This window comes from Alosa sapidissima, chromosome 24, assembly GCF_018492685.1.
Source record: "Alosa sapidissima isolate fAloSap1 chromosome 24, fAloSap1.pri, whole genome shotgun sequence".
In the NCBI taxonomy this organism is placed as follows: Eukaryota; Metazoa; Chordata; class Actinopteri; order Clupeiformes; family Clupeidae; genus Alosa; species Alosa sapidissima.
The window spans coordinates 18,296,411-18,317,731 of record NC_055980.1 but is presented as its reverse complement, the minus strand read 5'-3'; the positions used below and the strand labels follow the sequence as shown (position 1 = coordinate 18,317,731).

Sequence of the window (21,321 nt, the reverse complement as noted above, 5' to 3'; positions counted from 1 at the left end):
TGTGAAAATCAGGGCTCTTCTTTTTCACATGCACGCGCTCCCTGAAGGTTCAGAGACCTTCATATAAAAGACATTTTTCACCCACACATGCACCTGCAACCAGACTCTTACATTTCAGGGGTGTTCCATTTTGTCATGTGTGTGTAATGTGAACATGTTTTGTGTTCGTGCAATTACACTGTTATGCACACAGACAATTGTGGGAAAAACTGGTCACCATAGCGCACAAGGAAACACACAACAATACATTGGATCCACTGATCTATAAAGAACTTTCTTTATAGATCAGTGATTGGATCCAGAATGCTGGAAGTCTTCAGAGCTTGTCTCAGAGAATGCTATCATTTAATGGCCACATCTTCTGGGGTCAGTCTGTGTTGTATTTGTGCTGTACACATTATATGGAGGCATGGTGTGAATTAGTTCCAGATCTCGTAATTCAGTGGTTTCAATCATTAGGGCAATAAGCTGTCATAAAATAAGTGTCTCAATTTAATGAGGAAAGTACTGGCTCAGTGTACATAGACATTTTCTTCTCGCTAAGAGTTTAAGGCAATTTTCACTTCACTACACTTGACAGAGGCTGTGATTACTTAATATCCACTCTTAGAAATAAAATGTGACACTTAAATGGCCTTTTAGAATTTTTCTTCATCTGCATTTAGCCAAAGGGGAAGCAAGCAATACTGAAGAAAAATATTTAACCTCAAATTTCCTTTCTTTTCCATTCCCTGAAACTTCCCACTATATGCAGCACCCCTTTCCTATGCACCAACAGTCAGTTCACCTGTTGTTAAAAGTAAACGTATGTCCTTTTCCATATAGGGATTTTGTAAACATTGTTGTGAATGTATGGCAATGTCTAGACAATAACTTCACTGTTTATTTCATAGCTGTGACTTAAATGCAGTAGGCACAGAAACTGATGTCTTTGGCTAACAGACAATGTTCAGAGCACAGCTGAACGTTACTCACTGGGGTATTGTCTTGACCTCACCATCACCAGTTCAGCAGGAGACAGGACGGGACAAGACAGTCAAGGCTGGGCCAGCTGGATGAATGGTCACCAGGACGACATGATGGCTGAGACAGAGTGGCAGATGGAGAGAAGGTGACAGAGGGAGTGAAATAAAATAGAAAAGAAATGAATGAAAAAAAGGGATGAAAAAAAAAGCAGGACTCCAGGGAAAAGTGAGGAAGCAATTTCTCAAATTCCACCTCTTCGTTGTCTGGCATGTGACAGACAGAGCGCCGGCAGTCACTAAGGTTGAGCTATAGTGCTTTGACTGCCACAGCAAAAAAGCCTGCCTCTGACCATCATTAAAGCTTAACCTCTTGCTCTGTCACAACAAACGAGCCTGGCACCTCAGAGGTGCACGTTTTGTTGACTCACTATGGAGAGACTTAATGAACAATCAGGGATGCAAGTATCCAGTTGTCAGGCTCTGCCCACTAGCTCTGGCACCCTTTTTATGCCCCTGGCACTAAACGGGCACGGCTGCCCATTCCACTAATTAACGAGTGGGGTCCAGTGGTGTGCCAGCGGGAGGACTGCAGAGCATTGTCAGAAGAGGTAGACTGGCTCTTGATTGTCTGTTTTCCTGTGCCACTAACTCTGTGACAAAATGCAGTCGCTTGGCAAGGATTAGTTGGCAGCTACCCGGGGAGGGCATTTTGATGGGCGTCACAACTGTCACGCCAGAGCTAGCAGATCAAATTGTGCAGGAGTAGTGTGTGCAGTCAATTGCAGTTCTCACCAAACTGTCAAAAAATTAGCAGACCAGTGCCAAAGTTAACGTCATTGACACACGGAGAAACTCTTCACATAAATGTGACTGACAGTGTTGTCATTGTCAGTGAAGCGATCACTTTCTTAGGATGTACAGTACAAAGAGGATGTTTTTTGTTTGATAATCTATGTTAAAAGTATAAGTATGTCAGGGCATACGTGGAATAGGGGCAGAGAACTTCACTCATTAGTCTAAGAGCCATTTTGTAGTTCGGGCAACAAAGTTGTCTCAACAACAAAAAATATTGTTGTCAAGTTGTCAAACTGCTTGTAGGCTTATGTCACCTAGTATCTATAGCAACAATTCCTAACATCTTACTAAGAAACAAAAGTAAACACAGACATCCAATCAGAGTATGTTTGAATTAATAGAGAATCATAACAAACAGGCAACCTCCAATACAGAAAACCCACATGACAGACACCCACACACACAGACATGCATGCAGACACCCACACACACTGTGATGATGCCAGTGTACTGAATCCATTTGTGTCAGCTGGGTAATTTCCTCTGTAGCCAATCATGTGATTCAACACAGCCTGTGCCTTTGGCTCCCCCTGGACTCTCCTTGCCGTACTCCATGTACCTGTTGCGCCCGTGCTGCTGTCTGTATGTGCACTGCTAACCATGCAGCTACAGCCAGAATAAATCTGACAAAATAGCAGCCAAACAGATTCTCGAGCATCCCTCTGAAATCCATATGCTCTGAATACATAAGCAGTTTACTTAAGATGTTGCTGTCTTAATATTGGAAGAGGATCAGCATTAATCCAAAGAGATGCAATCAAAATTAATCCTAGGAGGCACAATTAAGAGGCTTGCCAGATTTTAAAACATATTGGTGTTATCACATTCTTCACTGATGCTACGAGGGGGCTGTTCATTTGTGCTTGTACTGACTGGCTATAACCCAATTGTAATTGTATACCTTAAAGGCATAGTTTGCAGCTTTGCAGACAGATTGTTCACTTAATAAGGTTTTTAATAAGATTCACTTAATAGGATTGTTCACATAATAAGTTTTTATTTGAGCTCAACAACCAATCAAATTATATCCCTCCTTTCTGTGCTCCCGAAACTGCATGTTGATTGGATGGACCTGTCCATGGCTCTGTGTCAATGATGCAGTCATTGCTCTGTCCAAGTCACTTGGTGTGTTTCCCATTTAAAGAGTCAGGAGTCCGGACTGTATGAAAACCAGAGGGTTTTTGAACACATAGGACAGGGATTCAGGACTGCAATTAGCTGAATTGGACTCCCTTTAACAACATGCGGTGATGGGTTTGCATTTGCATTCAACATTCTTTTTTGTGTAATCCAAAAGTGAAAGATCAAAATCTGCCTTACTTACCTGCCTCACCTGCACCTGTATCACTAAAGACTTGTGCACAGGGACGCCCATGGAGTTGCACAGGGACGCCCATGGAGTTGATTCTTTTTTGTGTGTTTCGTTTCTTCTTTTCCATGCACAACCACAGAAGGCACTTAAGTGGAAGCACTTCTTACCAGCTGCAACATACAGTACACCATTCCAAGCATTTTGTGTAGCAAAATATGTCATCCAATTTTTTGTGATGCAACACACGTTCCATGTAATGTCTTTCCAATGGGAATGTCATCTGTGTAGCTTGTGTAGACTAGTATGATAAGGCACTTTAAAACATGTGAGAGCCAGTATAAGTATATAAGTATATACTCTTTTGATCCTGTGAGGGAAATTTGGTCTCTGCATTTATCCCAATCTGTGAATTAGTGAAACACACACAGCACACAGTGAACACACAGTGAGGTGAAACACACACTAACCCGGTCTACCTGCTACAGTGGCGCTCGGGGAGCAGTGAGGGGTTGGGTGCCTTGTTCAAGGGCACTTCAGCCGTGGATGTGGGCATGGGAGAGCAGTGCTTAACCACTTCTCCCACCCACATTTTTCCTACTGGTTGGGATCGAACCGGCAACCCTTTGGTTACAAGCCTGAAGCCCTAACCAGTAGGCCATGGCTGCCACCAATTGCTTGCGTAGACTATAAACCAGCTCTAAGGGTGCATTACATACAAAAACTAGGACGCACACTCATACAGAGTAGTGGACATGGTCTTTTAATTTAACTACAACTGCCCCTCCTCATACATTTCTGATTAACCCTCAGTGACTTTGTTCTGGATCAACAGCAAACAACAGCAACTGTATCAACAGCCACAGCAAATTACTAAATTACCTCTCTCTCCCTCTGTCTCTCTTTCTGAGATGCTGCTATTGCTGAGTCACTACTTTACAGAGTGTAAAAGTGAATAGAACATTGTATTTGTCTGTTTAAGTAAACCCATGACACCCCTGTGTAAATTATCTACTTTACAGAGTGTAGAGGTGAATAAAGATTTATATTTGTGTCTTTCAGTAAACCCAGTACACCCCTGTGTAAATTATCTACTTTACAGAGTGTAGAGGTGAATAAAGATTTATATTTGTGTCTTTAAGTAAACCCAGTACACCCTGTGTAAATTATCTACTTTACAGAGTGTAGAGGTGAATAAAGATTTATATTTGTGTCTTTAAGTAAACCCAGTACACCCTGTGTAAATTATCTACTTTACAGAGTGTAGAGGTGAATAAAGATTTATATTTGTGTCTTTAAGTAAACCCAGTACACCCCTGTGTAAATTATCTACTTTACAGAGTGTAGAGGTGAATAAAGATTTATATGTGTGTCTTTCAGTAAACCCAGTACACCCCTGTGTAAATTATCTACTTTACAGAGTGTAGAGGTGAATAAAGATTTATATTTGTGTCTTTCAGTAAACCCAGTACACCCCTGTGTAAATTATCTACTTTACAGAGTGTAGAGGTGAATAAAGATTTATATTTGTGTCTTTAAGTAAACCCAGTACACCCTGTGTAAATTATCTACTTTACAGAGTGTAGAGGTGAATAAAGATTTATATTTGTGTCTTTCAGTAAACCCAGTACACCCCTGTGTAAATTATCTACTTTACAGAGTGTAGAGGTGAATAAAGATTTATATTTGTGTCTTTCAGTAAACCCAGTACACCCCTGTGTAAATTATCTACTTTACAGAGTGTAGAGGTGAATAAAGATTTATATTTGTGTCTTTCAGTAAACCCAGTACACCCCTGTGTAAATTATCTACTTTACAGAGTGTAGAGGTGAATAAAGATTTATATTTGTGTCTTTCAGTAAACCCAGTACACCCCTGTGTAAATTATCTACTTTACAGAGTGTAGAGGTGAATAAAGATTTATATTTGTGTCTTTAAGTAAACCCAGTACACCCCTGTGTAAATTATCTACTTTACAGAGTGTAGAGGTGAATAAAGATTTATATTTGTGTCTTTAAGTAAACCCAGTACACCCCTGTGTAAATTATCTCTTTTGTGCATTCTCACTTTTCTTGTTTTATCCTTCTTATCTGCACTTCCTTCCCTACTGACTGTCACTGAAAAAGCAATTTCCTGTGTATTAGCCGCATTGTGTATAGACCGCAGGACAGTGTGTTATGCAAGTTAAAAAAAAAAAAACAATCTATAAACCTCGGCTAATAGAGTTTGGTTCCAAAACGCTATATCCACCATTTTAATGAATTTTCATAAATATTTTTTTTACATTTTGTTTTACAAGTAATTTCAGTAGAAATGTTTTTGGGTATTGTTATTTGATTTATCTTTACTCAATCAAAACAACACAAATGCAATTTGATTGATATATCCTGGAATACACAATTAAATAGCATGACTTTTTAATGTTTTTAAAAATGGATATATAGCGTTTTGAAACCAAATTCTAGTTGAGAAATTAGCATAATTTTACAAAGAGCGGAACATTTATACACTAAAGTGGTGGGTGCCAAGCAGAGGCATTCATGACCTTTCTGGTGCCTTAGGCAACACCCTTCTGCAAAATATACACAATCGTATAAGATTTTTCCCCACAAAATAATCAGGACTACATGCATGTATGTGTAAATAACAAAACTGTAAATATAAATGGAGACTATGTGTGTGTGTAAGAGAGAGAGAGGGAGAGTTTGTGCATGTGTGTGATTGTGTGTATGTGTGTGTGTGTTTGAGCACATGTGTGAATGTAACCTTCCTCTCATCCATCACTTCACCTTCATCCTCTCTGCAAAGTGAGGCTGATTTCAATGTATAAAAGAAAACACTTTTGGAAATCATCTTTTCCCCCGACTCAGGAATCAGTTTCTCTCCCCTTGGGCACGGTCTGCTGAAAGGCCTTCCAGGAAGGCAATAGTGTAAATGGGTTAGGCATATATTCACATTTAACCAGAGCTCTATTTGTGTGTGTGTGTGTGTGGTGGCAGGGCTGTGTGCTAGGTGTTGGATAATGAATTCTTGGCCTCGGCTCACCATTTTCACATTCCCTCAAACCTCCCTGGCTTGGATATTAAAAAGTGTCACTGGCTGCCTCGGCTGGGCCTTCTATGAATGTTAAAACAGCCCCTTCTGCCCAAACACCATCCATACAAATAGACGGCCGCACAGCGCTTAGGAACAGGTGAGAGAGGGAGAGCATAGAAAAGATATGAGAAAGCATACCTGCATGCACTCACATACTGATGTGTAGGCAAGCACACACACACACACACTCACACCTCTCTCTCTCTTTCTAACACACACACACACACCAGAACACATACTAATACACACAAAATACTGCCACAGATACAGTATGCAGCAAACCACACACACACTCGTGTCAGGGGACTCAGAAAGGTGTCTGGATACGGTAAACACTGGTAAACTCTCTGGGCAAAGAACTAGGAGTGCCCAAAGCCTGTCAGTAGAGGCTAGAGGACAAATAAAAGGTCAATATGTATATATTTGTATATAATTCCTCTGTGTCATTGTATACAAGAATAACAGTAAAGACTAATAAACATATGTTATCGATTTAATGTATTGTATGCACTTTTCCTGTAAAAGTATGTTTTAGATTATTTTATCACCCGGAGAGAAGAAATACTCTTTTCTGATTGGCTGGTGGGGTGGCTATTAATTCTGAATAACAAGACACCGTTCCATATCAATGCTTATGAATGGTAACTATAACAACCATAGTAGGACTACGGTTGCAGGCTTCGCAACAATGGAATCAACTGTAAACAAGCTAACTGTCCATGCTATCGGAAGTTGTACAACAAGCTGAACGTCAGCTTCTTTTTAAACGAAACCGTGTGTTTCCTTTGCTTTACAGTGGCAACCTGGTGATAAGCGGGATAACGGCCTTCGAGGTGTGTCCAGTTATACGGAATTAATGGACTCGGGCGGAGGCAACTCCGCTGCGCGTCGGGGAGTTTTTTGCCCCTCGCCCTCGTCCATTAATTTCGTATAACAGGACACCTCGGCGGCCGTTATCCCTTACAGATTACACATATTGATCGTGTCCATTACATGTATAAAAATTAGCTGTATTCTGAATCGTTAGAAAATGTCTGAACATTTGATGGTGCCCTAGATAATTCTAACGAAGACTGAATTGCAAGTAGTGCTTTAATCACCTCTTTTATTGTTGTGCCTATGTAGAACTCTTTGTGTGTTCAGTAGAATCTAGGCAAATACCGTATTTTCCAGACTATAAATCCCTCTGGAGTATAAGTCGCATCAGTCAAAATGCGTCATGAAGAGGGAAAAAACATATATAAGTCGCACTGGACTATAAGTTGCATTTATTAAGAAATTTATTTCACGAAATCAAGACCAAGAACAGACATTTAATCTGGTAAGGCAAGTTATTAAAAAGCACACAGAACAACAGGCTGAATAGGTAGATATGTTAACATAACACAGTTATTCAGCTACACTATTTAGCCAGCTTGATCGCACAGTTTGTTGTGATGATGTCTCCTTTCTGCCAGGAATATTAACGGTGACTATATGTTTGTTTGCTTACCCTCGTTTTAACTGCCTTTGCTGTGTAATTTGTTAGCTAGATGCTAGCGATTAGAAAAATGCTAGCGATTAGCAAAATGCTAGCGGTGGCCTCTGATGAAAATGGGAAGTGCCTAGGAAGCTGAATAGGCTAATAACATAACAAGCCAGCGAGTCACAAGCCTAGATCACCCTCTCGCGGCTGTGGACAATAATGTTACCTTTGTTCATGCAGAGATTCATGTCAGTCAGCAAGAATTAACACTTAACAACATGTTAAATTATATATATTTTGATATATATTGCAGGATCAGGCAAACTATGAAAAAAGTGAAACTTAGTCTGGAAATTATGGAAGATGCCAACTATGGAGTCACACCAAGAAAAATGCTATGGTGATATTCTGGAACAAAGCCATTAATTGTTTTTTTTGAGCATTGTGTAATTAAAGGTCTGGCAAACATAGAGGTGAATGTGTGTAAAATGTAATAAAGAGAAATTGTATTGGTTTGTTAAATTATGTTACACCTGTACAGTGAATTTGTCATAAAATTCTTTATTTTCTTGCTTTGAGGTTCAAGAATGTATTAATGAGATGATTTCATGACCAACACAACACTGTTCTAAATCAAAGCCAAAGATGATCAGGCCAGATCCCCTGGGGTTTCGCCAGAAGATGGCACCAACTAATAAGAGAGAGGAAAACTGATACAAAGGTCAAAGGGAACAGTGCATACGTTTAAAATGAGTCATGTCTCAGATTCACGTTTCACCACACTGATGACCATTGCCTTGTCTTTGATAAAATTAGCATTGTAATAAAGCTTTGGCTGTTGTTGACCGGTGTAATGAAATGGACCCTGATACCAGTTGAATGCAAACATTTCTGAATGTATTGAATATAACTCACTTTTTACAATCTGCAGTAAAATAGCTACCTATCAGGTCTACAATACTTACGCAATACTGATAAGGATATTTAACCAGAAAAATAAAACGGCTATCTCCAACTTTACCATATTCCTTTTTCTAAACAAAATTCCTCTCATGTTTAACAATAATTGAAACAAAGAAATGCAGCACAGACGCATAAGTTTCATGCAGAAATGACTGAAAATGTGACATGACAGGCTATTTCATTTGGGGGCAGAACACAAGGCTTTTTCATTTGTCGCTCAATAAATAATTTAAATAAATTCTCTCAGTGCTGCATCATTATGCTGTTGGCACAGATTCAGTGATGCATAGTCACCAAGCATTGCCTTTAAAGCTTGCTTAGTATGTTAACTTGCAGACATGCTCTCTCATTACGAACCATTCAGCTCCCCTCGTGCCTGGCGACACATTAAAGTGTGGCGTGGTGTGTATGTGTTGTGTTTGTGAAATTCACAGTGCAGTGTGTCTTTATGTGGTGACAGGCGAGGAGCCTATCTTTGGGTCAGACTGTATGTGTGTGTGTGTGTCTGTTCCCTGCCTATAATTAATCACACGCTCATGAAAAAAAGAAACGGTATTCTCATTAGGGGATGCAGAGGAGTGCGGCTGAGACATTTAAGAAGGGCTGCAGGAGCTTGCGATTACTGACACCTCCTGGCTGTGTCAACTGTTTGTGCGGTTTATGGCTGTGCTTTCTGAAAAGCCCCTTTCATCTCGCCCTTCTCATGAGGAAGGGAATGACTGACTGACTGCTCAGCCAAGGCTGTGAATCTTGTTCTGGTACATAAGTATTTATAAGATCATTATTCTTTGTCTCTGGAGACTGGCAGCATTCAGCTGTGGGAGTTGACTTTAAGATGTGTTATGCCTGTTTTGTGTAACTGTAGGCATACATGCAGGGGTAGCAGTTTCTGAAAGCTCAGAATTCCATCTCTAGTACCCACCTTCACCTGGTATTTCCGACTCTGGAGATGTCGTTAACAGTTTAAACACAACTCCTATTCTGGCCAGCAATTTACAAGAATTCTGAAGATATTCCAGTCCTAAGCAAGAGACAGGAAAGACAGCACAAAAACACAAGGAGCATGCAAAAACGTTTCAACATTTTAAATTCACTTCCTGGTTAAGCCTTGCCCACTTCCGGTTTCTATCAGAATACAAATACAGATACAAATAATTTTAATATTAAACCAATACAAATACAAACAATTGCTCCCCTACTCACTAACACTTCTGTTGGAGTCTAAAAGATTTGACTTACCTTGCTTGGTGGCAGTCCCTTGAGATTGAATTTATGACCTTTCAGTATTATATATCTGGAAGACCGCATCCCTAACCACTACACCACCACCATGCAAAACAGGAGCTTTTTTTCTACTATGAGTAGTCCATGGACACAGGTGGAGATAGCAGCCTTTGTCAGTTCCGAGTAGAAAAGTAGCAGCCTGAGTTGTTTAGAAGACAACAAAAATGGTGCAAACGGTGATATTTTTCTGCATTTGACCCTGTTATTTAGACACAAACAGAGGTTTTACCGCACTGCCACTCTGCGTTGATCCGCGCTTTTTTTGGGAAAACTCCATTTGCTCATTTGCGTCTGGTACAAACGGAGATTTATGTGATGAGGCGGAGATTTTGTTATGTCTGACTGCGACATAAAAGAGAAAGAGGAAGTGATTTGTCGCTGTTGTTGCTATTTTTGGGATTCTGATTGGCTAACATGGGCTTGAGCTTCTCATTACACTGCCACCTACAGGTTCGGCATGCTCTTGACGACATATACACGGGTTAGTGTAAACGAAAACTTTTCTGAAAACTGACAGGTGTGCACGATGTTTACGTTTATGAAAATAGCCGGCCACGTGTAAACGTAGCCTGAGTAGTCCATGAACACAACGAAAGGACCTGCATACAGGTAGCAGCAACATATGGCACAAGCGAGGAATCTTGGAGTGAGAAAGAAGAGGAAGAGAAAAGAGGAAGACAACACACAAAACCTAGCGTTGTGCACCCTCAAACATTGTGAACACGGCCTTAGAAATGTCCCGCCTAAATTTCTGATGTATCTGATGATTTTGGCACTGGATCAACAACAACTGCAAATATTTCTCTGCCCCCTTCCCTTTCTCTCTCTCTCTCTCTCTCTTTGCCCCAGCTTCATTTACTGAAATCCCAACAATCTAACAGCAGCCTCACCACAGCTGCTGTGCTCCGTTGGCGGCATGTGATTAGATACGTTTGAATCCGACTGTGGAGCAAAGAGTGAAATATGAGCTGGCATTTACAGCAGCCAAAGTCACTCTGAGGGGACTTGGAATGAGTTTTCACAGTTTTCTTTCCTGAAGCACAGACTGTACACTAGACACTAGAGGGAGTTCTGCAAAACTTTTTTTTCTGAAAAATGAATTATGCTGTGTGTTTGTAGTGTGTAGGAAATAGGGGGAGAAAGAAACAAGAGCAGAATATCAGAACAATGAATTTTGATTTCCTGTGCAACAGAGGAGCTTGGTAAAAAATACATTGGAGTATTAATTTATTTATCGGTCAAAATGATCTGACAGTATTGACACTTTTGTTTTCTCTGTAAGTTAGTTGCTAACAGTACACTCTACATCATAAGAAAGTTTTGAGAGTTTGAGATGACTTTGACATTAGTACAAACAGTGACATCCTTGTGACACTAGAAACAAAGAACAACAACAGTGTTTAATACCTAAAGAGCTGTAAACAGGCTTTTGGAAAACATAACAAAACAAAACAATAAAACCCACGCCGGACACACTCCACCCAACTCATTAGCAATTATAGTCTAAGCCATGGCACTGCATTATAAGGCAGGGGCGCAGGAGATATCTTCAGCACTGCGTGGGACATATCCCCCACGTCCCCCGTGCCTCCTGCGCCCCTGTTATAACGCTTGAAGGTTCTATTTGGGCCCCAATCTACTTCCTCTACATTAAGATAACATATGGAATGTTAAAAAGGAAGTCTTGTGGGGCCAACTATGATGTTGATAATGGAACTCTCTTGAAAGGGTCCATAAGGTCCTCCCTCATTACGACACTGGCGCACCCCTCTGTTCCCCTAAGAGTGATATGCTAACCCTCTCCAACAAAACAAACATCTTCTGCATCACTAACAGCACGAGCGCTAAGCTAACAGGCCTTGCCTCATTTCAAACAGCACGACGCTTCATATTGACCAGTTCAGATCCTTCAGCCCGCAAGGAGACCCGCTGGTTTAACAAGATCAGAGTTGTTTATATAGCAAAGATGCAGGGATAAGACGGGCGTCCTGAGAGCCTGGTGGGTTATTAGATTCATCCCCAGAGGGGAATTGCAGTGTTGCAGTGATTTACACACATTTCACAAAAAAACAAGCATATTTACACAAAAACATACACAGGTAGATATGAAAACACTGTGAACAATAAATGTAACCAACTATTATGTTAAAATATTGAAATAAATCATAAAATAAATTTGAGATAAAAGAAAAAACATTACGGAATACAACTGACTGGGGCAGGGATTGGGGTGAATCAGGATAACAACGCCTTGCACTCTACAAGGCTTTGTTTTAACCCTTCTACTCAATTGTATGTACTTATAACTATGCTGTATCCTCCGATATCTGATGGTGGGATTTATACAAAATTCAAACCTATCTTTGTTGGGTGTTTAACTTAGACCGGAGGTGAGTATATCTCTAAATCATCACCTAATATCCCCTAATATTAATTATGTAATAAAGAAATGTTGTATTCGTAACGTAATAAAGAAAACCTAAGAGGAACAATATTAATGCTTTGGAATGCTGAGTGCTTGAGCAAGCCCACTAATGAATGTTTGAATGCCTTATCTACTGTATGTACTAAAGTACTATGTACTTCATTTATTATTTTTTAAGCCAGATGTTGACTGACATGAAAAGGTTATGACTTTTAATTTCAACTGAATTATCTCCCTCAACTCAACTTTGTTTCCCCTCATTAAAAAAAACCCTTCCATGAATACAAATCATTGAAAAAGATCTCTTTCCCTCAGATCTTCTTGACATCTTGTTTTCACTCCTTAAAGTGAAATGCCTCAGCCATGTCTGCTTCTGATAACAGAAGGAAAACGCAACATTCGATGTATGGCCACACATAATATTACCCAATTCAGTATACCAAGTAATATCGGAACACTCGCATGAAGTCATAGGATGAGAACATATCTGAGTGCCTCACCCTGTCTTTTATTCTGAAAGAATGCAGTAACATTTTACTGGTGGCAGTGATTATGACTTGCTCCGGGTTCATAATATGTGTGGAGAAGAGCAATAGTTGTAGAAGAGATTTAAAACAGATTTAAGGACACTGGTGCAATAAAAGACAGGAGCAGAGGTCAGAGAAGAAGGGTGATAACAGTGTTAGTGGACAGGAGAAATGTGGGAAGAATTACTTTGGGGAATAAAGAGGATCGGAGGACAGTTTGGCAACAGCCTAACAGTACTCTACTCTTTAAATGGTAAAATTCACTTGTCTTTGCACAGGGATGGTTTCTTTATTGCTTACACATCATGCATTATTTATTGTATTTCCATTTTCCTTACTCGTTCTATGTATTTGTATTGTGTTTTGTGTTATATGTTTATCCCCTGGTGCTGCCTTTCTTGACCAGGGCTCACTTGGAAAAGAGACCTCTGTCTCAATGTGACTACCTTGGTTAAATAAAGGAGAAATACTTTTTTTTCCTTTCATTTACACACTTTAGTTACCATTGCTAAATGGCTTCACGTGGTATGTTATGTGTGTGTGTGTGTGTGCCTGAACTAGAGAGACACTGATTTTCATATGGGTATGGATATACTATATGGTTCTTATGGATTAATGAAGTTTTGAATTTAATTTAATATAATTCTTACAGGGCTCTGACAAATCCTGTCTATGAGCAATGTATCGAAACTTCCCCATATTTCTCACCTCCTTTTCCCCCCTGACTCTGTCATTGTCAGTGTACTGTAGCCATATAAATGCAAGATATAACGTATATTTGTGTCACATTTCCCCTGACTTTTGTATGTGTACCACAATATGTCTTGCAGAACCAAATCTAAAGAGGGGGGAACATTTTCATCTTATCACCACCATCTGTTTTACACATCACGGCATATTCTCTCAGGCCTTGTGTGATGTAACCCAAGATTATCAAAGCTTCAGCCCAAAGCATTTAATATTAAAACTCTCTCTTAATTACTCCTAGATACAGAAAACCTTCCTCATCTGTACTCTCATTTTAACCTCCCTGTTCAGTTCAAAAGCACTACTGATATCCACTCTTATGTGAATATGTTCAGTCATTAAAACAGTCGGAGAAGCTATTTCACTGCAAATTACTTCTTAGTTCATTAATCTTTCATCTGAGATATCTAAATACCTCTATTTTATCTGGGTCCAAGAGAAAAGCTGCAGTTACTGCAGTACTTTGTCTGACATTTACATGCTGTAAATGTATTAGTAAAATGGGTTGCCCTTTTGGGGACTAAAAAAAAAAAAAAAAAATCCCAGAAACATCTCAACTGTGCCAGATACTGAAAGGCAGACTGCCTAGGGAACACTATCAGGACCTGTCCCTATGGAGTCTCACTATCTGTTATTGGGACACAGACGTGTATGAAACTTTTAGATTAAATGTTCTCTAAGCGCGGTTGGGTAACGTCACTTCTGTTGACGTTTCAAACAAAACAGAGGTAGCTCACCCCTCCCTCCCCCGCCATTGATACTGACTTCAACACGCATCTTGTCGCTGATTGGCTGGAACAGATTGTTACGTTTCATGATCCAGACTTGGTTGGCAACATTCAGTGTAGTGGTACATGTATTGGTATTCATGACCCCAGAGTGAAAGGTTTCCCTAAACCCGAACTAGTTGTCATTACTAGAAAATTGCGTGGAAACCGATTGCCTTAAACCATTCTAGTTTTTACAAAACATAAAACTAAACAGGTTTAGTTGTGTCAACTAACAACCTTATGTTGATGCTCTAGGCAAATTAAGCTTACATTAGTAGTCTTTCGTCTTCTTTAGTCTTTAGTTCACTTAACTTATTGTTTCAGAAGCTGCAGTTGTATAAAATAACTAGGTTAAAATGCATGTTAAAAACTAATTAAAATATGAACAAAGTTCTGTAGATAGGCCCAGGCTCTGGATCGGCCTATTGTTTTAATTTTTTTATTTTAAGATTAGGCTACTGTATTAATTTAATTGTTTTATTAAAAATTGAAGAGAAATTCATCACAATGTATAGGAATGCCTTTTATTATTGATAAAACATGAACAACATTTAAACTCATAAATATTCCACATCCACTGTAGGTGAAGAACCCCTATAAAAAAAGACGAAGAACCTATAAAAAAGAACACAAGAAACATTTTTTTTTAGTTCATGTTCATTTACTCAGTTGAAATAAAAGTTTGCTATATATGAATGCAACAAATAAGTGAATGGACATCGGCTAACATTAGCCAAAAGCTAACCAACATGTGCTGCTATGGTTAGCTAAAACTGTCTACAGACAGAAACACCAATTTCAATGATAAAGTCTGAATTAAACTAAGTACCACCAAGACAAGTATATTTACACGAAAACATATGTGATATTGTTATAATCTGCCATACACACCCATTGGAAGGTAGCTACCATGAGCTAACTCTCCGAAAGACTAGCATGCTAACAACGAAGCTAATGTTACCTTAGTTTTCTCAGGTTAATCACGTAAACAAACATTTAGCTAACTATTGCTCAAACTGATCATAATTTTCGGTTATTTCATCAGAATTTGAATTTTTCAACAAGTTCATCAGAAAGTTCACCCACCATTTGATATAGTAGCCTATTTGTCACAGCAGCACTATGCATGGAGTCATTCATGTCTGTGTGGACTGAGAAGCAGGAGGAACGGTTGATGGGCAGAATTTTTATCAGACCCCTCCTCTGCCTTGCAAAAACATAACATTTATCATTGTCTCTGCTTAACATGATCAGTGCACTGTATATTTCACTTAAATAGTACAATCAACTCATTTATTTTAGTTATGACATAGTTTTCACAAAACACACAAACATTAGTAGTGACCACCTAACATATTTATTACAACTAAATCTGGGTTTAGAGTGTACAGTTATACAGTTTGCTCCTGTAGACATGATGAGCTGTGCTTATTCCTTCAGCCATATTCAACACTAGGCACCAGATGTGAGCACAGTCCTGGGCAGCTAATGGTCTGTCATCAGGGACTTTATTTTCCTGTCAGAGATAAATGGGCCACTGGAGGTAGAAGCTCTGTTGGGGGATTTCCCATCCATTCGTCTGCGTATTCAAACCCTTTCAGCCATACCCTTATAACATAGTCTTTTTAGGCAAGTCCCTCCACTCGGCGGTCATATTGCAACGATTTTTGGGTACTCATCGGGCATCCTATTCGGCAGAAATGCGTGTGCGCAAGGCTTCACGACACCAATCTTGCTCCAGCGGCGAGTTCAAAACACATGATTGGCACGATGTCTGCACAACACAACACATAATTGGCTCAATGTAGTCACATCACACCACATGATTGGCTCAATGTATACACATGTTGACGTTTTGGCGAGGAAGGGGTGGGATATGTGTAGACAACGGTACAAACTAACCCCATGCATTTCAATGGAGGATTTTTTGAGTGCTGTGTCTCCTCATTAGAAAGTCTCTGCTTATACTCTGTACTAACAGAGCCAAACAGCCTCCCAGAACCTGTTTTCCCTTGGTCGAACCCTGGTCGAGTAGCGCTGTCAGAAACTAATGAGTTTCTGCAGTCGTAATGGTACCAACTTTTATCTCGTAAATTACCCCACTAATAATGCCCTGAATGGTACGAAACTTCTACAGTAGTACAACTATGTTCTTTACTCATAAAACATGGCATTTAAAAGGCTGTAAACACACCAGGAGTTTATTTAAATAAGACTTGCCTGATGGATGCTACTATCTGCTACTATACCGCTGCGTTGACGTTACTTCCGTGATTTGGGAAAAGCCCGTAAAAGTTGGATAATGAAAATGCACTGTACTGTTCTTTCTAGGCTTCTTATGTTATTCCTTTGGCTTCTTCTAACTTATGCATGCAAATGCACTGTATCGTTATTCCTTTGACTTCTTCTGACTTATTACAGTGCATGCAAACGCACAACCATTCCCAGATAGTGACTTAAGTCACGTGTCTGCAAGGGGTGAATAAACTATAAGTTTACCTGCAAACCACACCTCTGTGGATGCAGATAGTGCAGTGGTCATAGGTAAGGGCTGGCATGTGGGAGACCCGGGTTTGAAACCCATGTGATGTGTTTTGGCAGAGTGAGTGTGCATGTGTACCAACGTCTCTAGAGAAAAGGCGTGCAATTTGAACAAGAAATCGGTTCTCAAACGGAAGTTTTGATTGCAACAATTAGCTAGTTCTTGCACCAGGGTGTAAATAGCATGCAGTACTATAAACACCAGGCTACGAATAGCATCCACTTCTAACTGTACATTGATGCAAACAGCATAACTTATTCAGAGTGTCTACACGGCTGAGCTATTCACACTCTGTTATGTAACAACAACAAAAAAACATGTTGCTTGTTTTAAAAAAAAAAAAAAAAATTATTACATTGTGTGATTAATATGCCAGATTGCACAGGGGTGCAAATAGCATACACTGATATTTGTACCAGACGGGGTACTAATAGGACACATTGCTATGTGCTCCGGGGTACGAATAGCATACATTGATATTTGTACCAGACGAGGTACTAATAGGACACATTGCTGTGTGCTCCGGGGTACGAATAGCATACATTGATATTTGTACCAGACGGGGTACTAATAGGACCCATTGCTGTGTGCACCGGGGGAACGAATAGAATTCACTTCTTATTGCACCAGGGTACGAATAGCATACACTGCTAATTGTACCAGGGGTGCAAATAGCCTTACCCTATTTTTATTGCTAACATAGTGAGTCACTCGTGGTGTTTCATGCATTTCATCACAATAACAAATTGCACAGATAACCTTCAACTCAGAATATATCCTACAGTACATATGAACATAGATAGCGGGAATAAGCCTAATAATGCAGAACTGCATCTACCATCAGCAACAACCGACAAGTAAAAAACATTTTACTTCTAGTAACACTGGATTTGGCATGTGTGCTTGCCTCCATACTAGAGCTTGATAATGTGCTGTTCTAATATGCCATTGAGCAACATCACTCTAGAAAACATAGTGGCTCTGGCATAGTGTTATCACGATACCAAAATTATGACTTCGATACAATACCTGCCATATATATCTTGATACTCGATACTGAAACGATATCCAAATCCTAAAATATCTGGAAAAGAAAGGATGCAGGCCTCCTCCAAGTGTATTAAGTCATTTGTGTTGAATTTGGTGCACTTTTGGTCAATTCTGGGTTTTAAACTTCTAAACTTCCTACATAATTGTGTGTGATTAAGTCCTTTATTGTTTGTTAAAGCTCATTTATATTGTGTGATGTTTTGGCAATAAATTACCTTTAAATAGCCAAAGTAGGCTAGATCAAGGTCAGTGCTCAAATTACTGCATGCAAATCACTTAATGCTATGCAGAAGAGCCTAATCTTTAGGCCATCTGATGTAGGCTACCCTAGGCCTTCCTGTGTGTATGGGATTTCTTTGACGGTTGCTAAGGGAAAAAAGTGAAGATAGTCTTCTTTGCTCCCAGTGTAATTTAATAAGTACGTTTCAACCACTCTTTGGGTCTTAATCAGATAGGCCTACACCTTTATTACATTACATTTGGCTGACGCATTTTTAACCAAAGCGACTAACAACATGGTCACAGTTAAGTTTTAAAGCAATTCTCTTAACAATTTTAGGACAATTTAAAAACGGTAGAGTACAGTAAGAATAAGTGCATCAGTGAGTGCTGTTTTTAAACAGTTGAGTGTCAGTTCAAGACGGGTGGTAAGTGCTAGCATCAGCAAGACTTGTTGTAAGTGGTGCTATGAGAGGAGATGTTCTCTAAAGAGCTGGGTCTTCAGGAGTTTTTTGAAAATGGAGAGGGATGATCCTCCCCTTGTAGGAACTGGCAGTGTGTTCCACCAACGAGGAACAACAGATGAGAAAAGTTTGGATTGGCCTGAGCGTATCTGTTGCAATATCTGTGTGCATTCCTACATTAGGTCTATTTCTTTGATAGTCAACATCATTTGCTACCACATAACAAATACCAAATAACAATACAAAAGTTCCTTACAAACTTTCCTGCATACTTCTTAAATGTGCTGCTGTCAGATGGGTGTCCTAAAGACATAACTAGATCTTAAGCATCTATTACCAGTGTTGAATGAGCAGTTTTGCAATGATCACTACTGGACATTCAACATTGCTAGACAGCACTTGAATGAGGATAGACTTATTTCCACTTCACAAATAACCATCGCTATCTGCAATAGCTACAGTACAGGGACATTAATCAGTTTATAGCTTAGGATTTGTCCTAGGTCCACTTCTCAGCATCATATGCAGTAATGATGCACTGGAGAATGTTTCTTTTTGTTGCACTATAAAGGATATCTTGTCTAAATGTTGCAATAATGCAATCTCCATAGCACTGTTTAGCAAGCCTCAAACAGGCACACTACCATTTTTTTGCATTGCTGGAATTTGAATGATAGGAAAGAGCACCAGTGAGATGTTTTAACTAGGCAAGCACAGTCGCCTTTACAGTAAAAGAAAAATACAGTGTAAATCCTCTGTAAAGACTGACAACTGTTCATAATAATTAGTGACAAAGTACTTTCTACAGAAAAATGAGCAGTGACCTACTATCAATTTATTATCAAGGAATCTATTTCGCTTCTAAACGTCATATGAATTTTAGTTATTATTTCAATTTATATTTTAATTTTAGCTTATTTTCATTTGCTACTTTAGGGTCATTGGGGTCATTCCTGTCCTGTCCTACAACATATCTGATACATAAAGAGTATATTAATGCCTTATTTTTTGCAATTCCTATGCTATCTGATAGCAAAACCAAAAAGTATGTGAATTATGCTAATTAGCAAGCTTAAAACTCAAAATTGAGTTTGGTAAACAAAATATTTCAATTCAGCACCCTCAAATTGGGTTTTGAAAGTTGGCAGGTGGGCCCGCACAACAGCCCACCCCCCACTACACACACATAAAAAAAAAAAGAAATTTAGCCTATAATTTAGTATGAAAAGTATTTCTTTTAAATTATGAATTGCTTAAAAATACTGCTAATTTTATGTTGTTTAACAAATGTATAAATTGTGCACTTTAAGACAGTCGCTTAATTTCACGTTTATTTCTCAATGATCTTCTGCCTGCTCCGCTATGGCTAGTGCTGTATCTACGGCTGGGCCCTCTCACAGTTTTTAAATGGTCAGTAGTGGGAACTACTGTTGCCTTCATGATTTCCTTTTAAAAGTTTCTTATAAAAAGGAGATATCAATTATCAACAATGACAAGCCAGCTGGAACCTGTGACTCTCTCTCCCTCTCGTGAGTGCAGACGCGTTCCCAATTAAATAGATCACATAATGTTCACGTTAGATCTGCTGCAAAGGAGATAACTAAGAGTTAACTTCGTTTAACATGATGTTATCTCTATTTAACATGATGTTTTGACATTGACATTGTAAACGTTCTCTAAGGGGGGTGAAAAGCAGTTTGCAGTAAAGCTAACCAACGTCGCCTGATGATTCTTTTTACGAGGGAGCAAACCCTCTTCCTGGTGGACCTGATGAGGCTACATCTGGAGAGGGTCTCCCAAAATCTATGAGGGACCTCAACAGCCGGCTAAAGTTTGGCCGGAAGAATATGGAGCTGTGGACAGATATGGCCTCAAAACTAACTGAACAATACAAGGAAGCATTCTGCCCTGACAAGGTGGCTAGGAAGTGGTGCACCTTAGTGGAGGGGTATAAAGGTCAAAGACAATAACACCAGCACAGGGAAAGGCCCCATGCGTTTCCAATTCTATAAAGAAATGGATGATCTGCTTGGGGCCCAACATGATGTGGTGTTCCCTTTTGTAGGAACAAAAGATGGGGTGGATGTCCGAAGACAGGAAGCAGTGGTTTCCAGTGAAACTGCCGCAGCCACCACCTCCCACACCACTGTCTGCCACCACCTCACGCACATCAACACCCAGCCCAACAACCAGCACAGCATGCAACTCCAACCCACCAGAAACACCCTGTACCACCCCAAGAATGCCACGCAAGTGTCCAAGGGATGAGGACCTCCTGACTTTCCTCCGGAAAACCGAAATGGCCAGCCAGCAGCGCCACCAGGAGACCACATGGCCCAGATGAAGACTTCCCAGCAGGGCTTTGAAAGCCTGATGACACGATTAATCATTTGGACATGTGATCCTCCCTCTATTTATTATATTTGTTATTATTATATGTTATTATTAAATATAATTATATTTGTTTGTTAAGCTGTATATATGTTTTTTTACTCAAAATATTTAGTTTGTTAAGTGAAGTTGTGTATGTACGTATAATATATTTTGTAATCGTTTTTTTTATTCTGTTTCTTATTTAGTATTTTTTTATGGAAAATAAATATTTACTTGCTCAAAACCATACTGTGGGCTATACAAAAT

At 39.5% G+C, this 21,321-nt stretch overlaps 1 long non-coding RNA gene across 1 annotated transcript; it reads right to left on the bottom strand.

Annotated features, from left to right (window-relative positions):
* Positions 1-2,068: 2,068 nt before the first annotated feature.
* LOC121700371 lies at positions 2,069-19,595 on the bottom strand. The gene is made up of 3 exons (XR_006027206.1): positions 19,510-19,595; positions 13,872-13,873; positions 2,069-2,081 (listed from the first exon to the last, which is right to left on the bottom strand). It is a non-coding gene; the product is annotated as an uncharacterized LOC121700371 (long non-coding RNA).
* Between the last annotated feature and the right edge of the window lie 1,726 nt (positions 19,596-21,321).